Raw genomic sequence first — 14,593 nt, 5'->3', positions numbered from 1 at the left:
TCCCATATGGTCCATGCTGGAGCTCTTTTTTGATTCTGGGACTTCATGGTCACCTGTGCTGATCAGCGCTCCACACTGGGCAAACAGGAAATTAAATTCAAAAGTTCGCAGGGCTTTTCCTGTCAACCTGGCCAGTGCATCCGAGTTCAGATTGCTGTCCAGAGTGGTCACAATGGTGCACTGTGGGATAGCGCCCGGATGCCAATACCATCGAATTGCGGCCACACTAACCCTAATCCGACATGGCAATACCGATTTCAGCGCTACTCCCTTCATTGGGGAGGAGTACAGATACCGGTATTAAGAGCCCTTTATATCGATATAAAGGGCTTCATTGTGTGGATGAGTGCAAGGTTAATGCGATTTAACACTGCTAAATTCGATATAAACTCGTAGTGTTGAATGAGGCTTACTGTATGGAGCTGAAACCTGGAGGACAACCAAAACAACCACCAGGAAGATCCAGACCTTCATTAATAGCTGCCTCAGAAGGATTCTCCAGATCCGCTGGCCAGACACCATCAGTAACATCCACCTCTTGGAGAGGACCCATCAACTCCCAGCAGAGGAAGAAATTAGAAGGAGAAGGTGGGGCTGGATAGGAAATACACTACGCAAGCAGCCAACCAACATCACCAGACAGGCACTGCAGTGGAACCCCCAAGGCAAGCGGAAAAGAGGCCGCCCAAGAAATACCTGGCGACGCGACCTTCAGGTTGATAGCAAAAAAATGGGCTATACCTGGAACCAGCTAGAGCGAATGGCCCAGGATAGAAGACTATGGAGATCTGTTGTTGGCGGCTCATACCCCGGTTGGGGTGACGGGCATGAATGAATGGAATGAAAATCATCTAGTGGAACAAGCTCCGCAAGGGACGTGGTTAATTCCCCATCACTGCTGTGTGTAAATCAAGACCACAGCTCTTGCTGCAAGACACCTGGTGTGTGGGTGTCCCTGTTCCCCCTTCAGAACCTCTGGTACATGGTGCTTCCCTCCTCCCAGTTCAAGATCCCCATCATGTGGGTGCTCCCATCCAGGATCTCTGGTGGGTGTCTCTGTCCCCCACCCCATGAACTAGCTCCAGTGTGTGGTTTCCCCTGCCTGCCCCCATCTGGGATCTGTGGGTGTGTCTGTTCCCCTTTTCAAGATCCGTGTTGCTTGGGTGCATCCCTCCCCCCAAGTCAGAATCCCCAGCATGTGGGTGCTCCCATCCCCCCCTCCAGGCTCAGCGGGGGGTGTCTGTGTAAAAAGAGAGCGTGTTTCATTGTCTTGCCCAGGCTACACTGCAGGGGCTATTCACAGGTGCGATCCCACTACTGATCAGCACGGGAGTTTTGACCTGCTCCATTTCTGACCTGGGCCGGTTCACCCCTCCTTAGGCAACCTGGGGACCCGAAGCTTCCCCAGGATCACCATATTGATGCTGAACTTAGTGCGGACACCCGATCGGCATAGCCCCCTGTAGCCCAGAACTCCCGAGCTCAAGTGATCCACTGGTCTCAGCCTCCCCAGGAGCTGGGATCACAGGCACCAGCTATGGAGCCTGGCTGATTTTATTGCTTGGCAGCTGGAGCTTTAAACTCTGCTTGTGAGCTCTGTGCCTTGCCCAGACGGGGACAGCCTGGAACTGGGAAATGCTCCTGCTTCCCCCGCCCCCGTCTCATGTCTGGGTGCAGGCTCCTCTCTCCTCTCATGTAAGATCCCAGATGTTTCAGTGTCCCCCATCCCCCGTCCAGGAGCCCAGGTGTCCAGGTAACTCTGCCCCCCCTACAAGATCCTGGGTGTGTGGGTGCCACTCTCCCCCCAGCAAATCTCTGGTGGGTGGGTCCCCAGGGTGTGAGTGCTCCCCTCCCCCGATACAGGCTGGAGGGGGGTATAACTGGCTCTCCCTGTCCTGCCCAGGCGGTGCTACAGCAGCTGTTCACAGGGGCAGCAACCCCACTGTCACCCTGCAGCTTTAACCTGCTCCAGGGGTGACCTGCTTCACCCTCCTGTGGGAGCCCAGGGACCCCGAACTGCCCAGAATCACCTGATTGATGCCGAGCTTAGCACAGACACCGGCTCAGCATGGCAGGGAGCTGCCCTGAGCCCTGACAATCAGCTGCCCGCAGCCTCCTACTGCACAGCGAGGATCCCACGTGAGAGGCTTCGTGCCCCGCGTGTCCTGCCAGGTCCCTCTCAGCTCCAGCTTTCAACTCTGCTTGTGAGCACCCCTCTCTGGCCAGACGGGGGCAGCACTAATGGCCTCGTCTAAATTTGACCCTTCAGACTGCAGATTATAATCGAGCAGGCAGATTATAAACCAGGAAGCCAAATTCTTCCCGAAACTGACAGTTGAAGCAGAAGATCCCATTGGAAAGATGAGGATTTTTGCCTTTAAAAACAAGGAAAATGTGCATTGTTCTCTTCTGTCTACAGCGAGAGATTGAAGAAGCTCAATTGATTTCATTGCCTGGAGGTTAAGAGGCGATTTAATCACTGGTTTAAATACGTTTTACAGATTCCCAGAGGGGGGAATATGTGATTTGAAGAGTTCTTTAATTCACCAGACAAACACTGAACAAGACCCCCTTGGCTTGTAGTCGATGTCAGAAAATGCCAACTGGAAATAACCATTTTTTAACCGTGAGGCTAATTATCTAGTGGAACAAGCTCCGCAAGGGAGGTGGTAAATTCCCCATCACTTGCAGTTTGTAAATCAAGACTGCAGCTCTTGCTGCAAGACACCTGGTGTCCCTGTTCCGCGTTTCGGGATCCCTGGTACATGGTGCCTCCCTCCCACCAGTTCAGGGTCCCCACAATGGGTGCTCCCATCCCCCCATACAGTCTCTGCGGGGGAGGGGGGTGTCTAAAAAGAGACCGTGGTACTGTCTTGCCCAGGCTAAGCTGCAGGGGCTACTCACAGGCGCGATCCCACTACTGATCAGCATGGGAGTTCTGACCTGCTCCATTTCCGACCTGGGCCGGTTCACCCCTCCTTAGGCAACCTGGGGACCCGAAGCTTCCCCAGGATCACCATATTGATGCCAAACTTAGTGCAGACACCCGATCGGCACAACCCCCCGTGGCTGGGAGCTCTGGGATCCACCCACAGTAGCTGGGAGCTGTGGGGTCCATCCATGGTGGCATGGGCCTGTGAGAGCCCCTTCTGACACTGGTGGCTGATAGCTGTGTGGCCCCCACCGGCCGACAGCTCCAGTCTTGCTGCCCCAGGGCTGAGGTGGAAAATGTCACTGAGATCTCTGAAAGTCACAAATTCTGTGACCTCCTTTATATAATCTTAGCCTTAATAGTTGTTGACTGTCTCTCTCGATCTAGTGGTCTGCTCTAGCGCAGATGGGACAGGGAAGACAGAAGCTCACCCCCCAGCACAGGTTTGGGCAGCAATGGCTCTTGAGCTATTTGCTGTGCATGCAGAGGACTTGTCCAGGCCGGTGGAGCAGCTCAGCCAGATGAGGAGCTGGAAGAAGGAGACCTGAGCAGCCTGGACATCCCACTTTTTCTCCACAGCCACTGCCTGTCAGCAGGATTCCTCCTTCTCCTCAGTGAGACCAAATCTAAGCACCTAGACAGCCAGTCCGTCCGCTGCACCCCAATCCCTCATGCCTGAGCCTCCCTGCCAAAGTCCTGTACCTGGCTCCAGAGAATTGTCTCACATCTCACTGGGAACTCGACTTCTTGTGCCCAGACAGTCTCGGCCCCATTCAGTAGAGGACCTGAGAAACCCAGTGTCTGCCTTTTCCAAATAAGTGGTTGGAAAGGTTTTGATCATGTGGCCTAATGGATAAGGCATCTGACTTTCGGATCAGGTGATTGAGAGTTTGAGTCCCTTCGTAGTTGTGCTTGTGCAATTTCACCTTTGTGCTGAAAGTCCTGCTCCCTTCAGGACTGGAACCTTTTCTTGGCCGCTCAGGCCAATGCTCTGGCTTCAGCTAGAGCCCCAGGAAGGAGTTGGGGGTTGCGTGTCACAAAGGCTGGGGCATGAGCCCCAGGTGCTTCCAGTCTCACCTTTGCCCTTCCTGACTTGCCAAAGAAAATGGGCGGCTGCCCGGGCTAGAGTGTGGAGCAGTTTCCCTCTTCCAAGTGTGCGCCTGTCCCTGTGCTGGAGGGGGGTTGCTACATAGCACCTTGGGAGCCTGGGTGTTTCTCTGCTTCTCGCCAGCTGGGGAAAAGCCTCTTGGGGTAAAATCTCCTGCCCCACTGCCAAAGTGAGCACAGAGAGTGGGAACAGTAAGAGGCCCCACCAGGGGGGCTGGCCCTGCTTTCCTACCATCTTCTGATGTTGGCCACAGAGCATCAGCAGCTGGCTGTGGGTGGTTTTCAGTGGGGGTTCGGCATGGCAAGGAGCAGGGAGCAGCCTGGCTGGGTGTCTCTGTGGCTGCTGCTGGCCACACATAGGCATGGTTCTCCCTTCCTCTTGCCCTGCCCTTGGTTGCTCTGTGGCTTTTAAGCCTTCCCTTGGAGCTGTCAGCACCCGCCACATCTGTCCTAGGTGCCCAGAGGAGGAGAGGTGCTGGGCTCCAGCCTGGGACTCTTCCTCCCGCCTGCCTTTCCCTGACTATGAAACCTGGCCCTGACACTCCTTTCCTCAAGCACCATGTGGGCAAGAGGAAAAGTGTGGTAGAAAGCACAAGGGCCAAACTTGTGGGCATCAGAAATCCCAAACACCCAGTCAAACCACAGCCACTTCTAGACCCCTTTCCAACCAGAGACCTGGCTCCAGGGGGTATGAGTCACTCAGCACAAGGTAAACAACTCATTCTTATACAGCTGGAGATAGGAAAGCACTTGGATCTCCAGGGATTTACCACAAGGTCCCACTGAGATTTGAACTCAGATTTCAGCATGCCAACCATTACACCATGGGCCCAGCTTGTGCTATTTTCTCTGAACATGGGTGACCCTATCATAAAATAGCAGGGTTAGAAGGGACCTCAGGAGGTATCTAGTCCAACCCCCTGCTCAAAGCAGGGCCAATCCACAGACAGACTTTTATCCCAGATCCCTAAATGGCCCTCTCAGGGACTGAGCTCACAAACCTGGGTTTAGCAGGCCAATACTCAAACCACTGAGCTCTCCCTCCCTCACAGGGCCAGCTTGTGTAAGGGACTGTTGGCCCTTTACTAAAACTGAGTGGGTTTTTTTAGGTTGGCTAGTTCCCAGTCCCAATAGAAGGGGGAAGGGTCAATGGGAAATCAGGACCCTGAGACTGACAGGCCCCTGGGGCAATGGTCACCAACTGGTAGGGAACAAGTGAGAATTTGTTAATGAGTAAAGTGAGTAAAATGAGTAAGTGAGTAAAATTCCTGGTGAAAATTGGCAAAGCTGTGGAGAGTTTGAAAAGTTCCAGTGAATTTACACATGAAGATACAAACAGAGAGACAAATAGAGAGAAAGAGAACATCACAGACTGCACAGGCCCACACAGACATAAACAAAAACCAAACCCACACAGCACACAGAGCCATAAGGGAAAGCCACACAAAACATAGAAGAAATCCACACCAAAATATACAGCAAAAGCCCACAACAGGAAAGCACAAAAACCACATACCAAAAGAATACTTAGCAAAAAACAATCTGCATGCAAAAGTCACACACACACACACACACACACACACACACACACAAAACTATGCAAAGCATCCACAAAAATCACACAGGACCCACATGCACAGCAACACGACAGACAACAAAAAACCCCAACATACAGAAAGCCAGGCAGGGTTTGAGTCTCACAGCGAAGAGGGTGAGCACACAGGTGGTTTGGGGAGCAAAGACTGAGGGGGAGTCGGGGGCAGTGCTCTGGGCTCTGCTCGACCCTCCTGACACAGGCGGCTGGTGGAGAGCAGAGCCTGGGAGATCTGTGGAATCTGCCCTGCTCTCTGTAAAGCAAGGGGACCTCGGTGTCTTCTGAGCTGCAATTGTATTTTCTGCAGGGCAAAATGATTGGCAGAAGCCATTTGCTTAAAGGGAACTAGTGCTGTAGGTGAGGTTTGAACTCACAACCTTAGCATGACTCCACTCAGCACTGCTCTGTAAGTACTGGACACTAACCCATTGCACTACTGGATCCTGGTGGCAGGAGCTTGTCTCCATGTTTCATGGATGGATTAGCGGAGTGGGGGGGTTGCATAAGCTAAAACAAATCCACATTAAAGGCTGCAGGATGGCAGCAGCAGCAGAGCTGGGGAGCCTCCTTCCATGTGCTAGAGCTGGTTCCCCCTTCCGTTGCTGAGGGGAAGGTTGGTGCTTTGAGCCCACCCGGTGCTGGAATGTCTCATGGGTGAGATTAACGGGACTCTTGGGAAGGGAGGGGAAGTCTTTTCTATCCCTGCCTAGCTCCATTGGCCTCCTGTGGCCCTTTCGGCTCTCTGCTCCCCTGTTGGGGAGATGCAGAGACAAGCCCCCATCGGGGTGAGTCACCGAGAGGCTGTGTCCCATGGCGTGTGCGGGGCAGAGGGGTAGGGGTGGGATGGGGGTCAAGGGGAGAAGGTTGTGTGTGACAGTGTAGGGGGGATGGTGTGTTCCTTAGGATAGAAATAATGGAAAACACAGGGGCAGTGACAGTGGAGCCCCGTGTCTGAGTGTTATGACCCTGTGTGGTGCTGCCGTTCACCTTCCCCTCCTATGGGCTCAGCTTTCATTGAATCCAGCATTTTTTCACCTGTCATCACCACAGAGGTGACCCACATGCCTCAGCTACCGAGTGTCCCTCTTAGAGACGCCGAGGACTGGAACTGATTTCAGCTGCTGGACAGCTCTGCTAGGTCTTTATTCATTTGCACAGGAAAATGCTGAGTGTTTAAATTCATTTCAAGCCCCCTGCCCCCATTCAGCAAACTCCTGAACATACTGGAGATGGGTCTGGAAATTGATTTTCATTCGAAAATTTTTTAAAGGGAATCACTTGGATTGGAACTAGAAATCTATTATCCTGCAGGGAAACATTCAGTCATTGACCTACCCTCACAACAGAGAGTGTCCTGTATAGCCCAGAGCAGGAACAGTTTTTAACCTGGGGGTTAGTAAACTTTCTCTCTGTACAAACACCACAGCTTGCAAACTCCCCACCCCCACTCTGTGTCACCAGAGCACAACAACAACTCTCCTTGGAGCACACACAGCTCCCCAGCTCCCTGCCCGTCAGTCTCTCCAGCATTGCTCCAATCCCTTAAAGCAGGGTCTCAACCTCAATTTACCTTAGGGCCAGTGCCAGTCCTCCAGTCCTCCCAGTGGGCCAATAATGTCACTCATACTGCCCAGAACCTGCCCCCCAAAACTCCACCCCTCACCTGCCTAAGGCTCTGGGATGGAGTTTGGGTGGGGGGAGGAGGTCTAGGGTGCAGGCCCTGGGCTGGGGCTGGGGATTGGGGTGCAGGAGGGGTGCAGGCTCTGGGGGGAGTTTGGGTGCAGAAGGGGTGAGAGGTTGGGCTCTGGGAGGGAGTTTCAGTGGGTGAGGGGTTCTGGGGTGCAGGCTCTGGGATGGAGTTTGGGTGCTGGGTGCAGGCTCTGGGCTGGGGCAGGGGGTAGGGGGAACAGGAGGAGGGGTGGGGTTGCAGGCTCTGGGCGGGAGGTTGGGGGCAGGCGGGAGGGGACATGTGGGAAGGGGGAGGGGTGCAGGCTGTGGGAGAGAGTTGGGGCAGGGGTGCGTGGAGGGGGGAACAGGCTCTGGGGGGGAGTTTGGGAGAGGGAAGAGGTATGTGGGGAGGGGCTGGCAGTGCAGGCTCTGGGAGGGGGTCAGGGATTCAGCACTTACCTGAGGCTCCAAGGCAGGGCAGGCTGGGGGGGCCTCCGTGTGCTGCTGCCCCCAGACACCGCCCCCGAAGCGTCCCATTGGCTGCAGGGGCTCAGTGTGGGGTCAGTGCACGGAGGCACCGACCCACCCTGCCCTGCCATGGGGAGGGGCCGGCAGCCCTGGAGTGAGCAGACAGATGCTGCTCAGCTCCACTGCACTGACAGGGTCCCTGGGCGTGGGGAGCGCCTGGGGGCAGCAGGTGGGGCCAAGGGAGTGACCCGGTCCCAAAACTGCTGGAGCCCCATGGGCGAGACCTGGGAACCAGGACTGCCAGCCAGACAAACACCTTTAAGAGGAGACGTCCCTCTGCCTGTCAAAAACTGATCTTCCTCCTTCAGTTCAGTGACAGCCTGAATTGTTCCTTATCCCGGCAGAGCCAGAGGACTGAAAGCAGCAACATCAAACCCCTGTGTAGCTCGCAGGAATGGACACAAACACTCCCTGGTAGCTGAGGAGATGTTCAGCTTTGCCCTTGGTCAACTACAAGGCTAAAGGGAAAGGAGGTGGCGCCAGGTATAAAGAGTGAAACACGACACATCATAGTTATGCCCATGGTGGCTGCAAAATCTTTTCATGTACTTCTTCTTATCAGCAGTGTATTGTTTTCTCTGGAGTCCAGGCCTTGACCAAGAAATTTGTACTTTGCTAAAATAATCGACTGCCCCTGGTGAAGACAATGGACTTGACACCCACTGGGGTGTCCCTACACAGGTACAAGTACTAACAACCGTGGCTGCCTTTTAGCCATAGATTTTAATCGGGGCAATAAATTGATACAAACCCCTGTTAAATCATTTCTCAGCCCGAGTCCTTCACCCACATTCCCTAGAGCATTGGGCCACCATGTGGATGTTTCATTTCTGACCTCAGTTTCACACAGAGACAAAATTTCCTTTGCACAGATCCATAAACAGCAAAACCTCCCTGTGTCTCTGGTATGACCCACGGCATTCAATGCCAGTGAACCTTTTTCTCCTGCAATGGCAACGGTCAGACAGAGGGGACGTGACACCTGTATCCCTGCCAGGGAGATATTGGCTCGGCTCTTTCTTTCTGCTGCTGTTGTTAGTCCATGAAACATCAAGGGTGGAATGCAAGGCTGAGTTCACGCGCCAGCCCTCTGAAAAATTTCAGTGCCCCAGAGAAATCCTGCCCCCTGCTATTGGAACGATGTGCTGGAGATTTGACTAGGAAAGGGACTGTCTGAATTGTCAGAGTGGGGAATGAACAACAATCTACAGCAATGTCGTTCACACAAACACACTCTCATCCTGCTCCAGCCGGAAAGGAAATGGGCAGGAATTCTCGCTGTTCAGCCCAGGACACACTTACACTGATGCGCAGCCGTGAGTGTGCTGGGGAAGCTGGTCTGGGCAAACAATTTAAAGTGACAATTCAGTGAGAACAAAATCATCATGCAGCAAAATAGTTGCATGTCAAGTAGTTGTGGCCGAGTGGTTAAGGCGATGGACTAGAAATCCATTGGGATCTCCCTGCGCAGGTTTGAATCCTGCCAACTACGCAAGCGCTGTGCTGCTGTTGTTATTATTGTAGTCTTAGTGCCTGAGCATCCACAGTGCGAACTGGAGATAAATCTAGTTTCACTGTTTACACTTAAAACGCTGCTGTGGCACTGCTATAGCACTTTGGAGTAGACAGTGACTGGAGGGATTTTCCCATCCCTGTAATAGCTGCATGGACAGAACAATTCTTCCTTTTCCTTAGCACTATCTAACCCAGGCTTAGGTCACCTTAACTATATGGGTTTGTCGGGGGGTCACACCCTGGGAGACATCGCTTTGCCAGCTCAGTGCCCAGCGTACACCAGCCCTTAGATCCCTCTGGGTATTTCAATGCAGGCACTGATCTGTGAGAGGAAAACATCAGCTCATAAACACAGAGACTGAATTTCCCACATTTAATCTCGCTGCACTTTCCAGAAAGTCACAAAATTCAATTCATTCTTGCTAGGACAGAGAAAAAATAAGTGATACTAAGTTTTTGGCTTGATTAAATAAAATTAAGTGTTTAATTAATATAGTAAAAAGCTGTCCTGATTCCTCTAACTAACACCATAGCGTGAAATAGGAACAGAGACAAATCTTGTCAGTGACGACTAATTTCACAAATGATCTTCCCATTATTAATTTCCACACTGCCCCTATTGGAGGTCTGGGCATCTCCAGTGTCATTGCTCTGCATTCACCTTCCCCTTAGAATTGTTCTCGGACATTCGCCTTCCTCTGCGGCATGGGGCTCGGGTCACTTGCTGGAGGATTCCCTGCACCTTGAGGTCTTTAAGCCACGATTTGAGGATTTCAATAACTCAGACATAGGTTAGGGGTTTGTTACAGGAGTGGGTGAGTGAGATTCTGTGGCCTGTATTGTGCAGGAGGTCAGACTAGATGATCATAATGGTCCCTTCTGACCTTAAGTCTATGAATCTATGAATCTATTCCCAAATTTGGAAAATTGTGCAGTTCAGAATGTGAATAGTGACCCCGGCTCCTTCCTGCACCTGCTCTACATTGCTCCACAGCAGCTTCTCCCCCTGCAGAGTCACTCCAGCACGGCAGTGCAGCCGCCCAGGGTTCAGCAGGAGCCCCTGGCAAGGACCGTGGGTGCAGCTAACAGCCCGGTGTGCCTGGCCCTGAGGCAGCTGTAAAAAAGCAACACCCCCCCTGCCAGAAGTACAGAGACTGAATTCCCCAACTATAACATCATGACCCCCTGTAGAAAGCCACACGTGTCAGTTGTATTGTCACAGGGAGATGCAAAAATCAAGTGACACCAAATTTTAAGTTGAGTAAATAAAGTTGAGGAGATAGTTATTAACCTCCCAAAAATATACTAAAGATCCCTCAACATAACACCTGAAGGTGAAATATGAACAGAGACAAACCTTGTCAGCAAAGGCTCATTTCCCAAACGATCCTCAAAATGTTACTAATTCCCACCCCTCCCCCACAGGAGCTCTGTGCAGTGAAACTGTTCTGCAGGCAGCTTCCCATTCAATGCTGTTGGGGGACATTCCCAGACCTGGAAATGTACCAACGACAGAATTTGAAGAGCAAACCTGGCTCCCCGCACCAGGCGGGATTTGAGTGTTTTGTCCCTGTCACTTAGTCTTTGTCAATAGTACAGACGCCAGGGGCAGGACTCCAGGCTCTGCTTGAGGGATCCTGGCACAGGGGCTGGGGGGGAGAAAGGATGGTAGATTCTCACCTGTGCTCTGGAGAGGAGGTAATAAGTGAAGGGTCATTATTAACTCTTCCCCTTCTCAGTGTCCCAGGGCTGGAATTCTACATTCCACAGGAGCAAATGAGGGGGTGATGCCATGTGGTTAATGAAAACCAGGGTTCCAGGGAAGGTTTGAACTCACAACCTCAGCATAGCTTCTCTTAGCACTGCCTTGTAAGTACTGTGCACTAACCAATTGCGCCACTGGAGCATCTTTTAATTAGCATTTTCTGAGACTCCCTAGTTTGTACTCGATGGGGGTGGATCCTTCTTAAGGGTTCCAGGCCCCATTTGACACCTTCACTGCACCTCACTCACAGCTGCTGCTCTGGGTCAGTGAAAACCCAGAGTTCACCTCTCACCTCCTGGGGGGAAAGCCCCTTTCTCCCTCCGCTGTCTGGCCACATTGCCGGCCACTTGCCGTTCCCCCCTGTCACCGCTCTGCTGGCCACCCTCTCTGCTCTGGGACGTCTTGTGGTCCCATCAGGAGCGGAACAGGCTCCCTAAAAGCAGGGCCGCCCAGAGAATTCGGGGGCCGGGGGCAAAGCGGGGGAGCGGACATAAAAAAGGCGCCACCCGCTGCAGCGCTTGTATTCACTGAGCGGCATCTGAGTCTTCAGTGGCGGCGGGTCCTTCACTCGCTCCGCATCTTCGGCAGCACTGAAGGACCCGCTGAGGAAGTGCATCCGAAGACCCGGACCGCTGCCGGGTGAGTAAAAATTAAAAAGGCGCCTCTAGCCAGGGAAGGGATTCTCGGCCAGGGCTTGCGGGGCCCCTGCGGGGTCGGGGCCTCAGACAAATTGCCCCACTTGTTCCCCCCTGTTCAGGCACCCCTGGGGCCCTGCACTTCACACAGCTCTCCCTGATTTCAGCTGTTAGTGAGGGAGCCTCACTGCTAGCGCAGACTGGGCAGTTCGTTGCATGAGAGACTGTGTCCCAAAGCAGGACTAATGCTTAGAGCTGGTTATCAGTGATTTCAGCTCTGTTGGTCTGCAGCAAGACTCTCCATTGAGTCTTAACCAGCTCTGTTATTACACAGGGAAGAACAAAAGGGTCAAATGGGGCCTGGAACCCTTAAGAAGGATCCACCCCACCAAGTACAACACTTGTCGCTACCTGCTCCCAGCCCCACTGACAATGTTTTGGGGTCACGCCTTCCCTGTATCAACCTAAGGGGTCTTAAAGAATGATAGCTAACAAGTGCTCCAGTGGCGCAATTGGTTAGCGCACAGTACTTATAGAGCAGTGCTGAGAGGAGCTATGCTGAGGTTGTGAATTCAAGCCTCACCTGGAGCTCTGGTTTTCTTTGACCACATGGTGTCACCCCCTCATTTGCCCCTGTGGAATGTAGAATTCCAGCCCAGGGGACCCTGAGGAGGGGAGGAGGCAGAAATGCCCCCTTCAATTATTACCTCCTCTCCAGAGCACAGGTCAGAACCTACAATCCTTTCTCCCCCACCAGCCCCTGTGCCAGGATCCCTCAAGCAGAGCCTGGAGTCCTGCCCATCCTTGACCTCTGAGCCTGGAGGGAGAGGAGCAAGGAGCCGTTGTTAGAGGGCTTTCCCTTCCCCCACCCACTTCCCTGGCTCTTGTCACACAATCAATAAGCAGCAAAAGACCAGAAGTCGGAAGCGCAGACAACGGGATGTTTACTGGGGTTAGTTTCCAAGCAGGCAGATTCCGAAGCCCTTCACACCAGTCGGGCTTATCTCTATACACCCACAGAGTCTGTTCCCCAGTGTCCCCTTCCCAGCTCTGACACCGCAGTTCTTAAAGTCTCGGCCTGTACAGGCAGCCTGAATATCTCTATTCTAACAGCCATCGGCCCCTGTGGAAAAATGATCTATTCAGGGTTGTCCCTAGACATTTTGGTGCCCTACACAGCACCCCCGTCCCCCAGCCCGAGCTGGCAGAGCGGAGCAGGCTGGGGCCAGGTCACTCCACTTCCCGCCGCCCGGTGAGTGCTGGATGCGCCTGATCCCGCCTGCCGTCCACCGGGATGTAGCTCAGGGGAAGGCGGGGGGGATGGGGTGGAGCAGGGGTGGGACGAGGGGGTGGGGGCAGACCGGGGGTGGGGGGCTGTGGGGAAGAGGTGGAGCAGGGGCAGGGGCAGCTTTCCTGGCCGGCTCAGCCAGCCGGGGGATTGAGTTCGCCGCTGGAGCAGTACCCAGCTGCGTAGGGCACCAGGAAACTTGGGGCAATTTGGTGCCTTAACCAGGCAGTGTCCCTGTAGTGTGGACTGTCTGCATAGGTCCTTTCTCAATCTTTCTCACCCTCTTGTCTGGAGTCTCCTGTGTCTCTGCTTTCTAAGCACAGACTAACTCTGGCTGTTCAGAGGAGGGGACGACCATGCCTATGTGTGGCCAGCAGACAGCGACAAAGACCCCTAGCCAGCCTGCTCCCTGCCATGCCAAACACCCACTGAAGGCCACCCACAGACCAGCATGTGGGGCCGCTGCTGATGCTCTGTGGCCAACACCAGAAGACGATAGGAAAGCAGGGCCAGCTCCCCTGGTGGGGCCTCTTACCGTTCCCACTCCAGGTGCTCAGTGGGGCAGGAGATTTTACCCCAAGAGGCTTTTCCCCAGCTGGCGAGAAGCAGAGAAACACCCAGGCTCCCAAGGCGCTAAGTAGCAAACCCCCTCAAGCACAGGGACAGGCGCACACTTGGAAGAAGGAAACTGCTCCACACTCCAGCCTGGGCAGCCACCCAGTTTCTTTGGCAAGTCAGGAACAGCAAAGGCGAGACTGGAAGCACCTGGGGCTCATGCCCCAGCCTTTGTGACACCCAAAGCCCAACTCCTTCCCGGGGCTCTAGCTGAAGCCAGAGCATTGGCCTGAGCGGCCAAGAAGAGGTTCCAGCCCTGAAGGGAGCAGGACGTTCAGCCCAAAGGTAAAACTGGACAAGCACAACCATGAAGGGACATGAACCCTCAATTGCCTGACCCAGACTCAGATGCCTTATCCATTAGGCCACATGGTCACATATAATTTCTCCACGTACTTCTTTAGAGAAGATGGACACTGTGTTTCTCAGACTCGGGTCATCTACTGAGGGGGGTTGAGACTCTCTGGGCACAAGAAGTCAAGTTCCCAGCGACCCATGAGACTTAATTCTATGGGGCCAGGTGCAGGGCTTTGGCAGGGAGGCTCAGGCATGGGGGACTGGGGTGCAGCGGATGGACCAGCTGTCTAGGTACAGAGATTTAGTCACATGAGGCACAGAAGGGAGGCGAAGGAGGAATCCCGCTGATGGTCAGTGGCTGTGCAGAAAAAAGGGTGTTGATTCCCCCATCCTAAATGGGCTGATTGGCTTGACCCTTCTCCCTTCTGCAGAGCGTGGTGGGGCTGCAGCTCACCCCTTGTGGGGCAGGAGGGAACAGGTGCAGGGTACTGGGCTCCAATGCACCTGGAAGGCAGCTCCAGTGCGGTGGGGCAGGGCAGGGCCTGTGGTGTCCGTTCTGCGTTGCCTGGTGCTGAGCCACTGCACAATCCCCAGCCACGCCGCACAGCGCACCCTGAGAGGGGGCAGGGGGCCAAGCAGATGATCCAGC

General features: G+C 53.8%; 2 non-coding genes across 2 annotated transcripts; both read left to right on the top strand.

Moving 5' to 3' along the window:
- The first annotated feature begins 9,239 nt into the window (after positions 1 to 9,239).
- Positions 9,240 to 9,321, top strand: TRNAS-AGA. Its single transcript has one exon. It is a non-coding gene; the product is annotated as a tRNA-Ser (tRNA).
- A 2,920-nt stretch (positions 9,322 to 12,241) lies between these two features.
- Positions 12,242 to 12,335, top strand: TRNAI-UAU. The gene is made up of 2 exons: positions 12,242 to 12,279; positions 12,300 to 12,335. It is a non-coding gene; the product is annotated as a tRNA-Ile (tRNA).
- Positions 12,336 to 14,593: the final 2,258 nt, after the last annotated feature.

Source organism: Mauremys reevesii, linkage group 12, assembly GCF_016161935.1.
Source record: "Mauremys reevesii isolate NIE-2019 linkage group 12, ASM1616193v1, whole genome shotgun sequence".
Taxonomy (NCBI): domain Eukaryota; kingdom Metazoa; phylum Chordata; order Testudines; family Geoemydidae; genus Mauremys; species Mauremys reevesii.
This window is presented reverse-complemented; position numbering and strand designations above follow the sequence as displayed.